Source organism: Ranitomeya imitator, chromosome 10 (assembly GCF_032444005.1).
Source record: "Ranitomeya imitator isolate aRanImi1 chromosome 10, aRanImi1.pri, whole genome shotgun sequence".
NCBI lineage: Eukaryota > Metazoa > Chordata > Amphibia > Anura > Dendrobatidae > Ranitomeya > Ranitomeya imitator.
Window position 1 is genome coordinate 96,197,130 of NC_091291.1, and position 14,973 is coordinate 96,212,102.

General features: G+C 41.0%; 1 protein-coding gene across 4 annotated transcripts in view; it reads left to right on the forward strand.

The window, feature by feature from the left end:
- Positions 1 to 14,973, forward strand: part of PRDM16 (PR/SET domain 16) — a 796,061-nt gene that overhangs the window by 744,811 nt on the left and 36,277 nt on the right. The gene's annotated exons all lie outside the window — the stretch shown is intronic.

Here is a 14,973-nt window from a genome sequence, read left to right on the forward strand (position 1 = left end):
ATTTTTTTTTACAGAAATATGGTTTCCAAGGGCCTGGAGGTGAGTCTCCTCTCCTCCAGACCCAGATACCATCTGCTCATGAAGCGCTCACTTTACGCATGGTGGGCATAGCCACATGCGTAAAGTGAGAGTTTCAATGCAATCCTATGGCTGCGGAATCGCCGCAATTCTGCAGAAATAATAAATATGCTGCGGTTTTTACTGCTATGCGATTCCGCAGCGGGAAGATTCACAGCATGGGCACAGCAGCGGAATCCCATAGGATTGCATGGGAATATGGTTTTAAGCGTTTTATGCATTTCCACCGCAGCAAATAACGCAGCAGAAATGCATAAAGAACGCAACATGGGTACACAACCTAAATGATGATTTCTTGCAGGCTCTGGGGCATGTGTTGCCTGGAAGAAAATTCTGCCTCCAGTGTTCATTTACGTACCACCCACCTCCCATCAGCATCATAGTACCATGTTATATGTATTGGTATCCCCGGAATCCCACTCCTGCACCCTCCAGTCGTGCCATTATACGTACCTTATCCGCCCTTCTATGGACATTGGCTTCATTGTTCTTTTGCTCTGGCACCTGCACAAAAGAACAATGAAGCCAATGTCCATAGAAGGGCGGATAAGGTATGTATAATGGCACGACTGGAGGGTGCAGGAGTGGGATTCTGGGGCTACCAATACACATCACATGGCGCTATGTCGATGACAGGAGGGGGGTGGTACACAAATGAACACGGAGGCAGAATTTTTTCCCAGGCAACACACGCCTCAGAGCCTGCAAGAAATCATTAACATTAAGGATTAAAAGATGGTTTCTCAACAGCATCAACAGCAATACCACAGCTATGAGGCATACAGGTAGGACTATTTGAACATTTCTATCACCTGTATGCCCATAGTGATAGCTTAAAAATGTCCCAGGGATGGCAGATTCCCTCTAATCTATAAATATTCACTTTGGTGCTGGGTTTAGAAGCTGCATTCCTTGTATCTTTTCGGTTGTGTATATATATGTGTGTATGTATGTATGTATGTGTGTGTATATATAGTCTCGAAAATACAGAAAAATCTTTAAATGAGGTTTGGACACACCTGATTTAAAGATTTTTCAGTATTTTCGAGACTATGAAAATTGTACATTCATACTGAAGTCATTAATACTATGAATTAACACATGTGGAATTATATACTTAACAAAAAGTGTGAAACAACTGAAATTATGTCTTATATTCTAGGTTCTTCAAAGTAGCCACCTCTTGCTTTGATGACTGCTTTGCACACTCTTGGCATTCTCTTGATGAGCTTCAAGAGGTAGTCACCGGAAATGGCTTTCACTTCACAGGTGTGCCCTGTCAGGTTTAATAAGTGGGATTTCTTGCCTTATAAATGGGGTTGGGAGCATCAGTTGTGTTGTGCAGAAGTCTGGTGGATACACAGCTGATTGTCCTACTGAATAGACTGTTAGAATTTGTATTATGGCAAGAAAAAAGCAGCTAAGTAAAGAAAAACGACTGGCTGTCATTACTTTAGGAAATGAAGGTCAGTCAGTCTGAAAAATTGGGAAAACATTGAAAGAGTCCCCAAGTGCAGTGGCAAAAACCATCAAGCGCTACAAAGAAGCTGGCTCACATGAGGACCGCCCCAGAAAAGGAAGACCAAGAGTCACATCTGCCTCTGAGGATAAGTTTATCCGAGTCACCAGCCTCAGAAATCAGCTCAGATTAGAGACCAGGTCAATGCCACACAGAGTTCTAGCAGCAGACACATCTCTACAACAACTGTTAAAAGGAGACTTTGTGCAGCAGGCCTTCATGGTAAAATAGCTGCTAGGAAACCACTGCTAAGGACAGGCAACAAGCAGAAGAGACTTGTTTGGGCTAAAGAACACAAGTAATGGACATTAGACCAGTGGAAATCTGTGCTTTGGTCTGATGAGTCCAAATTTGAGATCTTTGGTTCCAACCACCGTGCGACACAGAAAAGGTGAACAGATGGACTCTACATGCCTGGTTCCCACCGTGAAGCATGGAGGAGGAGGTGTGATGGTGTGGGGGTGCTTTGCTGGTGACACTGTTGGGGATTTATTCAAAATTGAAGTCATACTGAACCAGCATGGCTACTACAGCATCTTGCAGTGGCATGCTATTCCATCCGGTTTGCGTTTAGTTGGACTATCATTTATTTTTCAACAGTACAATGACCCCAAACACACCTCCAGGCTGTGTAAGGGCTATTTGACCAAGAAGGAGAGTGATGGGGTGCTACGCCAGATGACCTGGCCTCCACAGTCACCAGACCTGAACCCAATCGAGATGGTTTGGGGTGGGCCAACAAGTGCTAAGCATCTCTGGGAACTCATTCAAGATTGCTGGAAGACCATTCCCAGTGACTACCTCTTGAAGCTCATCAAGAGAATGCCAAGAGTGTGCAAAGCAGTCATCAGAGCAAAAGGTGGCTGCTTTGAAAAGCCTAGAATATAAGACATAATTTCAGTTGTTTCACACGTTTTTGTTAAGTATATAATTCCACATGTGTTAATTCATAGTTTTGATGCCTTCAGTATGAATGTACAATTTTCATAGTCATGAAAATACAGAAAAATCTTTAAATGAGAAGGTGTCTCCAAACTTTTGGTCTGCACTGTATGTATTTATGTGTGTGTGTGTGTGTGTGTGTATGTGTATATACAGTAGTGGGGGGGGGGGTAATTAACCACCAATTGTCAAGTTCTCCCACTTAAAAAGATGAGAGAGAGAGGCCTGTACAGTAATTGACATCATAGATAGACCACAACTATGAGAGTCAAAATGAAAAACACATCCAGAAAATCACCTTGTCTGATTTGGCAAGATTTATATTGCAAATTATGGTGGAAAATATGTATTTGGTCATTAACACAAGTTCATCTCAATATTTTGTTATATATCCTTTGTTGGCAATGACAGTGGTCAAATGTTTTCTGTAAGTCTTCACAAGTCTGGCACACACTGTTTGCGGCATGTTTGCCCATTTCTTCATGCAGAACTCCTCTAGAGCAGTGATGTTTTGGGCCTGTCGCTGGTCAACACGGACTTTCATCTCCCTCCAAAGGTTTCCTATGGGGTTGAGATCTGGAGACTTGCTAGTCCACTCCAAGACCTTCATATGCTTCTTACGAAGCTACTCCTTCCTGGTGGTGTGCTTGGGATCATTATCATGCTGAAAGACTCATCCACCTTTCATCTTCAATGCCCTTGCTGATGGAAAGAGGTTTTCACTCAAAATCTCACGATACGTGGCCCCATTCATTCTTTCATGTACACGGATCGGTCATACTAGTCTCTTTGCAGAGAATCAGCCCCAGAGCATGATGTTGCCACCCCCCATGCTTCACAGTAGGTATGGTGTACTTTGGCTGCAACTCAGGATTCTGTCTCCTCCAAACACGATGAGTTTTGTTTCTTCCAAACAATTCTACTTTGGTTTCATCAGACCATATGACAAAGCAAACTTCAGACTGGCCCGGACATGTACTGGCTTAAGCAGGGGGACACTTCTGACACTGCAGGATCTGAGTCCCTGGCGGCGTAGTGTGTTACTGATGGTAGCCTTTGTTATGGTGGTCCCAGCTCTATGCAGGTCATTCACTAGGTCCCCCATGTGGTTTTATGATTTTTGCTCACCATTCTTTTGATCATTTGACCCCACTGGGTGAGATTTTGCGTGGAGTCCCAGATCGAGGGAGATTATCAATGGTCTTGTATGTCTTCTATTTTCTTATTATTGCTCCCACAGTTGACTTCATCACACCAAACTGCTTGCCTATTGCAGATTCAGTCTTCCCAGCCTAGTGCAGGGCTACAATTTTGTTTCTGGTGTCCTTCGACAGCTCTTTGGTCTTCACCATAGTGGAGTTTGGAGTGTGACTGTTTGAGGTTGTGGACAAGTGTCTTAATACTGATATCAAGATCAAACAGGTGCCATTACTACAGTTAATGAGTGGAGGACAGAGGAGCATCTTAATGAAGAAGTTACAGGTCTGTGAGAGCCAGAAATCTGGCTTGTTTTTAGGTGACCAGCTACTTATTTTCCACAATATTTTGCAAGATAAACCTTGCCAAATCAGACAAGGTGACTTTTTGGATTTGTTTTCTCATTTTGACTCTCATAGTTGTGGTCTACCTATGATGTTAAATTACAGGCCTCTCTCATCTTTTTAAATGGGAGAACTTGCACAATTGGTGGCTGACTAAATACTTTTCCCCACTGTAATACAGTGGATAAAATAAGTATTTGATATGCTGCTGATTTTGCAAGTTTTCCCACTCACAAGGAATGGAGAGGTCTGTCATCTTTATCATTTGTACACTTCAACTGTGAGAGACGGAATTTAAAAAAAAAATCCAGACAATCACATTCTGTGATTGGTATATAATTAATTTTCATTTTGTTGCATGAAATAAGTATTTGATACAATAGAAAAGCACAAATATTTGGTGCAGAAACCAAATTGGTCACACAATTCCTGTAGTTCTTGACCAAGTTTGCACACACTTCAGGAGGGATTTTTGCCCACTTCTCCATACAGATCTTCTTCAGATCTTTCAGCTTTCAGGGCTGTTGTTGGCAACATTGAGTTTCAGCTCCCTCCAACGATTTTCTATTGGGTTCAGGTGTGGAGACTGGCTAGGCTACTCCAGGTCCTTGAATTGCTTCTTCCAGAGCCCTGGCTGTGTGTTTCTGGTCATGGTCATGCTGGAAGACCCAGCCATGACCCATCTTTAATGCTCTTACTGAGAAAAGGAGGTTGTTGGCCAAAATCTCACGATACATGACCCCATCCATCCTCCATTCAATACGGTATGATCGTCCTATCCACATTGCAGAAAAACACCCCCAAAGTATGATGTTTCCTTCACCATGCTTCACGGTTGGGACGGTGTTTTTGGGGTCGTACTCATCCTTTTTCTTCCTCCACACACGGAGAGTGGAGTTGATACCAAAAAGTTCTATTTTGTCTCATCTGACCATATGACCTTCTCCCATACCTCCTCTGGATCATTCCAGCAATCATTGGCGAACTTCAAACAGACCTGGACATGTGGTGGCCTGAGCAGGGGGACCTTACAGTCTTGCAGGATCCATGATGGCGTAGTGTATAACTAATGATAAGGTTTGAGAATGTGGTCCCACCTCTCTTAAGTTCATTGGCCAGGTCCTCCCGTGTAGTTCTGGACTGATTTCTGATCTTTCTCAGAATCACCCTTACCTCACGAGGCCAGATCTCGCATGGAGCTCCAGACCGAGGAAGATTCACAGTCATCTTGAGTTTCTTCCATTTTATAATAATTGTGCCAACAGTTGTTGCCATCTCACCAAGCTGTTTGCCCATTGTCCTGTAGCCCATCTGAGCCTTGTGGAAATGTAGGTCATGGAAAGCTAACTAAAATGATACCTTGATATCTGCAAACTGATGTCTTATCCAGAAAAAGTTATGTTTTTCTTAATATGTATATGATCCATTAAGATCTATGGGCCGGACATAGATCTCCCTGATAATCTGTCTCCAGAGATTATTGCAAATGAAAGAGAGAGTTACCAGTGTGAGACATGTATATCGGGAGAGCAGACTCTCTGTCATTACATATCTCACACTTGTATTGCCACCAGTTATTTAAAATAAGCTCTGGAATCAGATCCTCAGGGAGATCTATGTCCGGCCCATAGATCTTAACAGCTCAGTTACATATTAAGAAAAATGAATTTCTCTGGAATAAAACATCAGATCGTAGATAGCAAGGTATCATTTTATTCAGCCTTTTATGACCTAAATGTCCATACAGACAGCTTTGGAGGGTTTATCCTACTGACAGATTCCCTTTAAGTAATTTTTTTTTTGCATTTTTTTTGTCAAACTGCAGACAAAATATTTGCCATGCCAAATAAATTTGAGAAGATCAAGACTTGCCTACTCCTTTTAATTCTTAAAGTGCTAACATTTATTTGCATATTCTTTATTTTATTTTTGCTCGCCTATTCTGCCAGAGACTAAATAATTCAATAGCCAACATATTTATTTTGTCAAGATATTTTTTTTTCTCTGTGAATTACACGGAAAAACAAATGCAAAAATGTTCTTCTTGAAGATAATTATCATCAAAATCTTTTATGCCAAATGCACTAGACCCCTTATCTCAGTTGGAATTTTGAGTAGGGTTCTTGAAGTCCTTTGAGACTATATTCTGGTAGATTAGCATGTCCATGCCATATAATTGCCTTCCTCTTGGTTCTTCTAAAAGCTATTAGGAACTGATTTATTTTTCAGTAACATTCCACCATTGTCCCGAGTGTTACTGATGGAACTTTAGAAAGATGCTTGTTGCAACCACAGATTTTGCAAACAAGACCGAGCACTGGTACATTTTCTTGTATATAAGGTATTATGGACTGACCTGTTCCTTCAGGACTGGAGTTTTCTTTGTTCTTCAAAGAAATACTTTGTAAATGGAGCTTAGGTACCGTCAGGAATTTAGAATTGCATGAAACCTAGGAACGTAGAATTTCAGAAGTACTCCCATCATCTAAAATTTAAGACCCATTAAAGATAGACTGTACAATTAGTTGGTTCATCTACTGGAACCAGAGTCAGACAGTTTACCAACTAATTGTATAAGGCTTGGGTATGTGCACATGTTTTCTAGACGCAGGTGCACCCGCATCGTATTTTAAGCTACTTTCAAAGCCTGAAGAGGTTAATAGAAATAACAAAAGACAGAATATATGCACAGCAATTCATTTTGACATTGCACTACATATGTGGCATTTTTTTAGCATTTTTTCAGGCAACTTTATGGTAGAATTTGCCTGAAAATGACATTGCATGCTCACACCATTACAAAGTTCTATGCAGTTGGATTCCTAAGTTGAATTGTATCTCAAACATTTGATAATTCTTGTAAGTGCTTGATAGTCTAACTAAAAGGTTTTTTTTTAAGACTTAGAAAATGAAATGTTATCTCAGAAAGAATTGCAACACCTGGGCTGGTAAACTGCCCACACATATTAGACATAGCTCCCGACCATCCCAGAATCAGCGGGACTGTCCCGTCACGTCAGAGATTTTGTCCTCCTGCTATACTCACCTTTCCGCTCTCTGCTCAGTCCATAAATGAAATTGCATTATTCACTTTTGATCCCTCCTATGATAGTTCCCAGGACTAAAACTCACATCTCCGTGATAGCAGGCTATTGCTTTACCAATGAGCCACAGCCCACACTCATGTAGAGAGGAGATTTTGGTAACTTTGACCTCTGTTGGAGGCACTGAAACCAGAAGCAGGTTATACATGTCCATAGAGATACATTGTGTATGAAAATGTATTTTTATGGTCCTTGTATACTAAGGTGAATAAAAAGATGTAAAAATAATAAGCAATTAAAAAAATTGCTTATTATTTCCTTTTTTATTTCCTGCAAGTCTCCTCTGGTTTCAACATTATCAGTGTAGGAAGGCTCTTAAAAAATGCATAAAACATGCAATAATCAGAGAAGATTGTTATTGCGTTGTATGATGTGGACACCTGCAGAAAATAAGCAACAGAAAGAAAGCAGCATTTATGAACAAGAGAATTACTAAAAAATAAGAATACGAAATTACTAAAAAATAATAACGAAAAACACTTGATAATGAAAAAAAGAATGTAATTTTTAATGTGTCTTAAAAAAAATGAACATCACAAATCCGCAAATAACACGGACATACAGTTAAGTCCATATATGTGGACAGAGACAACATTTTTCTAATTTTGGTTATAGACATTACCACAATGAATTTTAAACAAAACAATTCAGATGCAGTTGAAGTTCAGACTTTCAGCTTTCATTTGAGGGTATCCACATTAAAATTGGATGAAGGGTTTAGAAGTTTCAGCTCCTTAACATCTGCCACCCTGTTTTTAAAGGGACCAAAAGTAATTGGAGAAATGACTCCAAGGCTATTTCATGGACAGGTGTGGGCAATCCCTTCGTTATTTCATTCTCAATTAAGCAGATAAAAGGCCTGGAGTTGATTTGAGGTGTGGTGCTTGCATTTGGAAGGTTTTGCTGTGAAGTAAACATGCGGTCAAAGGAGCTCTCCATGCAGGTAAAACAAGCCATCCTTAAGCGGCGAAAACAGAAAAAAAACATCTGAGAAATTGCTACAATATTAGGAGTGGCAAAATCTACAGTTTGGTCCATCCTGAGAAAGAAAGAAAGCACTGGTGAACTCATCAATGCAAAAAGACCACGGCGCCCACGGAAGACAACAGTGGTGGATGATCGCAGAATAATCTCCATGGTGAAGAGAAACCCCTTCACAACAGCCAACCAAGTGAACCACACTCTCCAGGAGGTCGGCGTATCAATATCCAAATCTACCATAAAGAGAAGACTGCATGAAAGTAAATGCAGAGGGTTCACTGCACGGTGCAGCCACTCATAAGCATCAATAATAAAAAGGCTAAAAAACATCTAAAAAAGCCGCACAGTTCTGGAAGAACATTCTTTGGACAGATGAAACCAAGATCAACCTCTACCAGAGTGATGGAAAGAGAAAAGTACGGTGAAGGCGCGGTCCAGCTCATGATCCAAAGCATACCACATCATCTGTAAAACACGGCGGAGGCAGTGTGATGGCGCGGGCATGCATGGCTGCCAGTGGCACTGGGTCACTAGTGTTTGTTGATGATGTGACACAGGACAGAAGCAGCCGAATGAATTCTGAGGTATTCAGAGCCATACTGTGTGCTCAGATCCAGCCAAATGCAGCCAAACTGATTGGTCGTTGTTTCATACTACAGATGGACAATGACCCAAAACATAAAGCCAAAGCAACCCAGGAGTTTATTAAAGCAAAGAAGTGGAATATTCTTGAATGGCCAAGTCAGTCACCTGATCTCAACCCAATTGAGCAGCATTTTACTTGTTAAAGACTAAACTTCAGACAGAAAGGCCCCAAAACAAACAGCAACTGAGAACCACCGCAGTGAAGGCCTGGCAGAGCATCAAAAAGGAGGAAACACAGCGTCTGGTGATGTCCATGAGTCCAAGACTTCAGGCAGTCATTGCCAACAAAGGGTTTTCAACCAAGTACTAAAAATGAACATTTTATTTACAATTATTGAATCTGTCCAATTACTTTTGGTCCCTTTAAAAACAGGGTGGCACATGTTAAGGAGCTGAAACTCATAAACCCATCATACAATTTTAGTGTTGATACCCTCAAATGAAAGCTGAAAGTCTGAACTTCAACTGCATCTGAATTGTTTTGTTTAAAAATTCATTGTGGTAATGTCTATAACCAAAATTAGAAAAATGTTGTCTCTGTCCAAATATATATGGACTTAACTGTATTTGGTGTCCCTGTAATCATAACAGCGTGCACAACACAACGATCAGATTATTTATGAGGATCATTAAATGACGTAAAAAAAATTGAGTGATTGATATTTTTTCTCTATTAAACCCATGCAAAATTTAATAAAACTGTAGTGCTGAGGCCATGCTCACATGTAGCATAAATGCTGCTTTCTTTCTGTTGCTTTTTTTCTGCAGGTGTCCACATCATACAACGCAATAACAATCTTCTCTGATTATTGCGTGTTTTATGCATTTCTTTTTTGCATTTTCCCATTTTTTGCATTTTTTTGCGATTTTGGGGCTTATATGAAGCAGTTTTAACACTATTTTAATAGTACAGAAAAGCTTTGATTATGCTCCTAAAAATGCAACGGTAGGACGTTATATTACTGGTGGAGGAGTTTGAAGATTTCGGTTGGATCAAGACTATGAGGGTCCCCAACAGTCTCTTGATGGCAGATGTCAGGTGAACTGGTGAGGTGCTATTTCTGGAGAAAAAAAAACAGCCATATATAGCCCTTTTTATTATTTTATGTATTATATAGTGGTTTGTGTAGACTTGAGGCCCCATACACATGCAATAGCTGATCTCCAAGCACTCGTTAGGCCATCAGCCATCTCTCCCTACTCCCCAGTACACATGAAGATTTGGGTTTAGTCTGATGTGTACGGGGGTCTTGAATTTTGCCATACACATATCAAGTGACAGGTTACAAACAAGTTATCTTGGCTGGGCTAAACATGCATGTTTGATATGAAGAGAGAGATAAGTGACCAGTTCCCCATTTCACCTGACATCTGCTATCAAAGCATTGTTGGGGACCCTCGTAGTTTTGATCCAACCAAACTCTTCAAGATCCTCCACCAATAATTATCTAACGTGTATGGGCAGTTTACCCATCAATGTATAAAGGTATTTAGCTGTCACATGTATATGGGAGTCTCAAGTCTGCACAAATATTTCATTTCCTAGTGCTCCAGTTTGTGCCTCAGAGCTGCTCTTCCTTTTTGTAACTGGAACAGAAATTTTATTTACAGATTTTCTTTTTACTTTTGGAGCTTTACCTGAACATAAATCTCCATAACTCTACAGAGTCTCATCAATAAGATGAATTGAGGGTCTCCTGGTGGCTTTTATTAAGGTACCGTCACACTAAGCGACGCTGCAGCGATACCGACAACGATCCGGATCGCTGCAGCGTCGCTGTTTGGTCGCTGGAGAGCTGTCACACAGACCGCTCTCCAGCGACCAACGATCCCGAGGTCCCCGGTAACCAGGGTAAACATCGGGTTACTAAGCGCAGGGCCGCGCTTAGTAACCCGATGTTTACCCTGGTTACCATCGTTAAAGTAAAAAAAACAACCACTACATACTTACCTAGCGCTGTCTGTCCCCGGCGCTCTGCTTCTCTGGTCTGGCTGTGAGTGCCGGGCAGCCGGAAAGCAGAGCGGTGACGTCACCGCTCTGCTTTCCGGCCGCTGTGCTCACAGCCAGAGCAGAGAAGCAGAGCGCCGAGGACAGACAGCGGTAGGTAAGTATGTAGCGGTTGTTTTTTTTACTTTAACGATGGTAACCAGGGTAAACATCAGGTTACTAAGCGCGGTCCTGCGCTTACCGTAGTAACCCGATGTTTACCCTGGTTACCAGCGAAGACATCGCTGAATCGGTGTCACACACACCGATTCAGCGATGTCTGCGGGGAGTCCAGCGACGAAACAAAGTTCTGGACTTTCTTCCCCGACCAGCGACAGCACAGCAGGGGTCTGATCGCTGCTGCCTGTCACACTGGACGATATCGCTAGCGAGGACGCTGCAACGTCACGGATCGCTAGCGATATCGTCTAGTGTGACGGTACCTTTAGAACAGCACCTGTGCACCTGCACATGTCCCCTTCCCTCTCTCAGCAGGGACACCGGCATGTTCCCTCACCTTGCCACGCTGCTCCAGTCCTCCGTCTCTGTCTCCTCCCAGGGTCTGTGCCCACCATGCAGGTCGACTTGGAGAATGCGTAGGGCACACGCTCCCTGCTTCATAAAGGGGCCGCACATGCGCTTCAGAAAATATCCCCAGCCAATGCATAGGAAACATTAGGTATTTTAGGCACCGTCCCCAAATGGAAGGTGGCTTAGTAACATTATACAGTGAGTTTCCTGCTACCTAGTTGTAAGGTGCCTGTACCCGTACTCTCTGAATCTGATCCTCTCCATCCTGTTCAACTGACCCAGTCCACCCATTCTGCACCCATTCCTGTCCGTTCTTCTGTACCTACATACCCCAATCCACTCTGACTGTTCCTACTCCTGACCCATCTGATCCTGCACCTTTGGCCATGTACCTGTGGCCGTCCCATGTTCCTGTACCTGTCCTGATTGTGCCTGATGCCGCATCTGTCTACCAGCCGCATACCTCCTGCTAACCAGTTCCCGGCTGATCCTGCTTTCCTGTCCCATTGAGGTTCAGCTGCCAAGACTCCATGATCTGTCCTGGAGTAGCACTTGGCATCCACTTGGGTTCAAGTCTAACCATACAATCAGGTGCTCTAGTGAAGAACCAGGTGTTCACTTAGTTTGCCAGGCTCTCACTGGACCATGGCACAGTGGTTCCACAACCACATGCTCAACAGCCTCCTACTGGGTGTCTTACTTTCTTCTAAAGCCTATCCATATACATTTACAGGAAAACCCACAGACATTAGCAGATGGAAACCTAATGTCTGTGTTCTGCTTTAAACTGAGTCTTTCAGCAGGATTTCCTCCATTACTGAGAAATCAGTGTTTGAATTGATGTGCAAATGAGGCTGAAGGACTATGATAGTCTGAAGCCTCCGTCATTCCAGCTCTATTGCCCGCCCAGCACCGCCCTCTCCTGCTTGACTGATGACTCCTTTGCCTTAAGTCACAGAGTATAGAGGCTGCCGGTCAACCAGGAGAAGGCAGTGCTGAGTGGGGAAATCCTGCTAACAGATTCCCTTTAAAGCTAGGTATATTTTGGATGCTATTCTCTTGTACGCTGCAGTAAGTTAAGTGTAAACCTGTAAAAATATCAAGTATATTACAGAACGCTCTGTTAATCTGATAATTCTCTTTCTTTTTCCTAGTTTAGCTCTTCCTTAATACAACTTTCTAAATAGTTTGAAATATTTTTAGATATTAAATTAACCATCCTATGCACTAAAGCCACAGGCTTAATTAACCACTAGCATAGTTATGTGAAGTGAAGCCTCATATGTTATGAATAGTTATTAAGCGCACAATAGAACCAGTTTGTTTCCCAGCTTCTTAAATTAACTCAAGTGATCACCTAAGGGTCAGGATTCCCATTATTGTTCATTTTACTGGACATCCTGTAGGGAAGTAATAACGGGCAGACAGAAAGAGTTACTGATGTCTTATTTCCTTATTGTCCTGTGTGACTAAATTAATACATTAAAGGGCAAAACTGAATTTTTGAAAAATATAGTAAAATTGCAAATCGATAGTTGGATGGATAGATGAAAACATATGTTGGATATTTATTCTATGGGTAGATATTTGATAGATATTGTATTGATGAATATTGGATGGATACATATTGGGTGAATAAATATTGAAAGGATAGATATTGGTTGAATAAATATTGGATGTATAGGTTCTGGATGGATAGACACTGGATGGATAGATATTGAATGGATAGATATAGGATGGATAGATATGGGATGGATAAATATTGGATGGATAGATACAGCATGGATAAATATGAATGGATCTACTGCATTAGTAAATATTAATGGATTGATATTGGATGGATAGGTACTGGATGGATAAATATTGTATAACTAGATATTCAATAGATAGATATTAGAACGGTAAATATTGGATGGATAGAGATTGTATGGATATATACAGTATATTGAAGGGGTTAGATATTGGAAGGATAGAAATTGGATAGATATATATTGGATGGGTAATTATTGGATGAATATACAGTATATTGGATGGGTAGATATTGGATGAATATATATTGGATGGGAGATATTGGAAGATTAGAAATTGGATGGATATGTATTGGTTAGGTACATATCAGAAGGGTAGATATTGTATGGATAAATATTGGATGGGTAGATATTGCATGGATAGATACTGGATGGATAGATATAGGAAGGGAAGATATTGAATGAATTGATATTGTAAAGGTAGATATTGAATGAATATATATTGTAATGGGTAGGATGGGTAGATATTGGATGGATGTATATTGGAAGGGTAGATATTGGATGAATAGATGTTGGATAGATAGATATTGGATGGATAGGTACTGGACGTATAGATATTTGATTGATATTGGGTCCATAGATATTTGATCGATAGGTACTGAATGCATAAATATTAGATGAGTAGATATTACATAGATGGATAGAGAGAGCCAAATATTACATGATTAGATTTTACGAAGGTGAATAGACAGACATAGATAACAGATGGATAAGTAGACAGATCAAATGGTGAAAGTTTTTTTTTTTTTATTTAGTTTAGTTCATTGATTTTATCTGTGTCTGGCAAAAGATGTGATAATTGATATCAACATCGACGTTTGGCCTCTTGGGTTAGCTTTCTCAGACTCTGGAATAGCAGAAAAAGAGCAAAACAATTGCATAACTATGAATTTGCTCATCAGGGCCCAAGAAAAGTTGGTTGATGACTCTCAAATACAGCATTCTTTATGGCCTGGTATATCTTCTTGGCACAATGTTGTATGCAATAGCAAGCAACCACCTATAAAAAATGAATAAGCCTCTGTTTATTTATTTATTTGCTTGTTGCATTTAATAGATTTGTTTATTTGTAGGTGATGACCTTTTTACGGTTATTTGCATAACTTTATAAGCTGGGTTTATAATTTGTAGCATGCCTCATAACACCATACCCCGAGGCTACCGGAATCAAACCCAGTACTTAAACAGGAGGTAGCTGTGCAAAGCACTAAGATGCTGAAATGTTACTATCATAACGTTCCCTCTGCCAGCACCGTGTGGCACGCTTGCCAGTGTCAATAAATCCACACCAAAAAGCTTAATTACCGTCTACCTTGGGAGTTAATGAACCCTGCTACATGCAGAAAGTTTGCTCTAAGCTGTTTGCATAAGAGTGAAAGTTTAATTGCAGAAAGATGTTTTAAGTGCAAAGTGGCTAAATACCTTAAGAAGCTTCTGTTCCCTGAGTCGTTCAGAGAGGGGAAGGCTTGGATAACAGGAAAAAAAAAACTTGTATTTTTTGAGATATTTACAACTGAGACCCAATTGTTTGACTTGGCATGGTCGCCAGGATGCCGTCTCGTAAACCTATTAACAGCTGCCCTTATTTTAATTTGTTTGACCTTGGTGATAATCGTTTATTGTATTTATTAGACTATTGACATGTTCTCTTCTTTATCCTTGGTCAAGATCAGCAATTGTTGTCTGAAGACTTTCTCCTGAACAATACAACCTGGGTGTTAATTCTTGTGTCTTGTTCTTGCATGGTGGGACTTTATGTAGAGGGACAAAGCTGTAAACCCCTAGTAATGGCTTTGATAGCAGCCACTGGCCATGGAGTGGGAATAAGCAGGATCTT